Genomic DNA, 4,379 nt, shown 5'->3' on the forward strand with positions numbered 1-4,379 from the left:
TCTGCAGCCGAACTGTCCTCAGGCCTTTCTGGCCGTTTCCAAGGCTCCCCGTATTGCATGAAGTAGTAGATTTTGCAATCAAGGATCAGAGATGGCATGAATCACACTCCCTCCATCACAGGGGTCAACCTCCACCAAACAAATGGGATATGCTCTTACCAGAAGGCCAGGACCCCTTTGACAGCGAGGTCAAACACTCTATGGTGACTCCCCCTGTTACATACTCCAACAGGGAATAGATGCTCTGCCCATGGCCACACCACCCTGAATACGCCCGCTCTCGTCTGATCTCGGAAGCTAAGCAGGGTCGGGCCTGGTTAGTACTTGGATGGGAGACCGCCTGGGAATACCAGGTGCTGTAGGCTTTTTGCTTTTCGCCCACCAGGGGTCACTCTCCTCATAGCCTCCTCTTTTTCTTTTTACCCAAAAGCGCAAGCAAAAAGACCTCCTGCACACCCAGCTCTTACAAAATCACCACTCCAGCACCCCCCCCCCCCCCCAAACACACCTTTTCTTTTTTTCACATACAACTTACCCTACGCTCATAGAGAAAGAAGCCAACGCCTAGCTTTAAGGAGGATCAAGCAGCACTTGCCGGAACGCCAATATCACCTACTACCTTGTACAGGTAGTCCCGGGCAGCCAATCAGTGGACTTTGGCTCAGGAGATCACCATCCTTCACGTTCAACCGTAATGCCCAAGACATCTTAGTAAAGTTGCGTCAAGTCTTCCAAGCCTGCCCTCAAGTCATTGAAAGGGGTGCATCATGCACGTTGCTCTCCTGGCCTATTCAAAAGAACTCGGGGCTGAGTAAGGCACATGTTGTGGGGGGTGTGAAGCAACGCTACAAGAAAAGGTCTACTGGGCAAGTCAAGCCCTTGCTTGACTGCAGCCAGTGGCGAATAATGGTACCTGCTATAGGTGAGGGGTCCTCCGGTAGCTGGGGTGGGAATGTTCTGGCTCCCTCTCCGGCGGTTGGCTTCCAGTAGCTAGCAGAACGGAAGCCACAGGTTCCCGGAGATCCATGGGCTGAGCACCTGCTAGGAGAGCAAAGGCACTAACAAGTGCAGGCATGAGGCCCCACGCCACGTGCACCCTGCTGCTGCTGCTGCTCCTCCTCCTCCTCCTGTGGAGCAAAGCCCTGTGAGCAAAAAGTGTTAAAGTTAGGCCAGGGTAAGTGAGAAAGGAGCCTTTGAGGCCAGGCTGAGTATGTATGTGCATGCGTGAGAAGGTGCAGGCAAGAAGAGGTTAAAGAAGGAGCAAAGCAGAAGGAGACAGAGAGGTAGAGGAGAGCGAGTGGAGAGGAGAGACCATGACGGGGGGGGGGTGTGTGTGTGCTGCGGTGCTTGTGAAAATAAGGCACACAGCTGATTGTAGTAAAGTCATGGGGAAAGGCGGAGCCAGGCTGCCGGTGCATTGCCATGAAATGAGATTTGCCATGGAATGAGATGGTCCGCCTCCATCTCATCCTATTGGCTCACTCATGTCACGTGACAAAACTTCAGTCACAGCTAGGCTATCATAGGGAGAGGATCTCCTCTCCCTGTGATAGCCCGATAGCACTGTCAGCAGCGTGCCTCCCGCTCCCCGATTAAGTACACCCCGCGCCCGCTCTACTCCCCGTCCCCCGCACTCTACTCCCCGTCCCCCGCCCCCCGTTAAGGCTCAGAGACCGGGGCGAGTCTACGCTATTAGCGTAGACCTAGCGTTGGATACGTTAGTAGCGTAAACCTCATGCGCAGGTTTACGCTACTAACGTATCCAACGCTAGGTCTACGGTAATAGCGTAGACTCGCCCCGTTCCCTGAGCCTTAACGGGGGACGGGGAGTAGAGTGCGGGGGACGGGGAGTAGAGCGGGCGCGGGGTGTACTTAATCGGGGAGCGGGAGGCACGCTGCTGACAGTGCTATCGGGCTATCACAGGGAGAGGAGATCCTCTCCCTATGATAGCCTAGCTGTGACTGAAGTTTTGTCACGTGACATGAGTGAGCCAATAGGATGAGATGGAGGCGGACCATCTCATTCCATGGCAAATCTCATTTCATGGCAATGCACCGGCAGCGCGATGAGGTCATCCCAGCGCCGTCTCCATGGTGACGGTTGCCCGGGGTACCGCGTTCTGGTGGAGGCGAAAGCTCGTATAGAGTTCCGTGAGAGCCCGAATAGAGGTAAGTGACCGGAGAACCGGGGGGACTACATGTCCCAGCATGGCCGGCCGGTGTCAGGGAAGAGCTAAAGATATTCTATGTAATCAGAACAAAAGCGCGCACAAACACTGACCCTTCTCTGCGTAACGGGAGCGCGCTTCTTAAAGGGCCCGCACGAGGAGAATAGGATGTGTCCAGTCTCCTCCCTGTACAACCCTGAGTACTCCACAACTACTACACCGCTACTACTACTACTATACTACATAGTCATCAGATCTCTACCACATCAGTCCGCTAGAAGCTGGAAAGCTCTGTATTAGACACCGCTACTACACTCTACTGCCCTACTACTAAATGCCTACTACACAGCGACTATATCACTACTATTACTACACCGCTACTACACTCTACTGCCCTACTACACCACTACTACACAGCGACTATATCACTACTATTACTACACCACTACTACACTCTACTGCCCTACTACTAAATGCCTACTACACCACTACTACACAGCGACTATATCACTACTATTACTACACCGCTACTACACTCTACTGCCCTACTACACCACTACTACACAGCGACTATATCACTACTATTACTACACCGCTACTACACTCTACTGCCCTACTACACCACTACTACACAGCGACTATATCACTACTATTACTACACCGCTAATACTCTGCTACTATTACTACACTGTGACTACACCGCTACTACACTCTACTGCCCTACTACACCACTACTACACAGCGACTATATCACTACTATTACTACACCGCTACTACACTCTACTGCCCGACTGTTCCCATGTGAAATGTGTATCATTTCTTCACACAAATAGATCTTTCTTTTGGTGATATTTATTTAATCACCACTTTTTTTTTTTTGCTAAATAAACGGGAAAAATAATATTTTTCATAGTTTGCAAAAAGTAATTTTTATCCTTCACTGATGTGTGCTGATGAGGAGGCACTGATGGGCTCTGATGGGGAGGCACTGATGGGCTCTGATGAGGAGGCACTGATAGGTGGCAGTGATGGGCAGCACTGATTGGCAGCACTGGTGGGCACATGATAGGGGCCCTGAAGCAGAGGCGGACTGACCATTCGGGCACTCGGACACTGCCCGAGGCCCCCATACCACTAGGGGGCCCCACCAGGGTTGCCAGCCTCAGTAAAACCAGGGACAGTGTGTAAAAAGCTGTGGCCCAGATTCAGGTAGCAATTGCGCCCGCGCAACCATAGGTTGCGCCGCGCAATTGCTTACTTGCTCCGGTGTAGCGAATGCTCCTGATTCAGGAACCTCGTAACGCCGACTGCAGCCTAGGATATGACAGACATAAGCCTCCTTATGCCTTCATATCTTAGGCTGCATTCTTGCGTTGGCCGCTAGGGGGCGCTCCCATTGTGATCTGTGTATAGTATGCAAATTGCATACTAACACCGATTCACAAAACTTGCGCGGGCCCTGCGTACGCACGGTACGGAGTTTCCGTACGGCGACTTTAGCGTAAGGCTGCCCCTTCTAATAGTAGGGGCAGCCAATGCTAAAGTATACCCGCTGTTCCCGCGTCGCGACGTTCAAATGTTACGTCGTTTGCGTAAGTGAATCGTGAATGGCGCTGGACGCCATTCATGTTCACTTTGAAGCAAATGACGTCCTTGCGACGTCATTTGCCGCAATGCACGTCGGGAAAGTTTCCCGACGGAGCATGCGCTCTACGCTCGGCGCGGGAGCGCGCCTAATTTAAATTATTCCCGCCCCCGGCGGGATCATTTACATTAGGCGCCCTTACGCAGGGCTAGTTTACACAGCGCCCCCGCAATTTACGGAGCTACTGCTCCGTGAATCGCGGGCAGCGCAAAATATTTGCGGGGGCGCAGGGCAAAATTGTTGCCTTGCGCCTCCGCAAATATTGCGTGGATCTCTTTGAATCTGGGCCTGTTTTTTTTAAAAAAAATCTCAAGATCATTGATGCCCCACCTCTCCAGTACCTTTTCAGTGTGTGTGTGTGTATACTGTGTGTGTGTGTGTATATATACTGTGTGTGTATACTGTGTGTGTTTATTGTGTGTGTGTGTATACTGTGTGTGTTTATTGTGTGTGTGTATACTGTGTGTGTATACTGTGTGTGTTTATTGTGTGTGTGTATACTGTGTGTTTATTGTGTGTGTGTGTGTGTCTGTGTGTGTGTATACTGTGTGTGTTTATTGTGTGTG

The 4,379-nt window shown here is 51.5% G+C and overlaps 1 non-coding gene across 1 annotated transcript; it reads left to right on the forward strand.

Moving 5' to 3' along the window:
- Window positions 1-246: 246 nt before the first annotated feature.
- On the forward strand, window positions 247-365 carry LOC120942133. The gene has a single exon (XR_005749927.1). It is a non-coding gene; the product is annotated as a 5S ribosomal RNA (ribosomal RNA).
- The last annotated feature ends 4,014 nt before the right edge of the window (window positions 366-4,379 follow it).

The sequence above is a fragment of the Rana temporaria genome, chromosome 5, assembly GCF_905171775.1.
Source record: "Rana temporaria chromosome 5, aRanTem1.1, whole genome shotgun sequence".
NCBI lineage: Eukaryota > Metazoa > Chordata > Amphibia > Anura > Ranidae > Rana > Rana temporaria.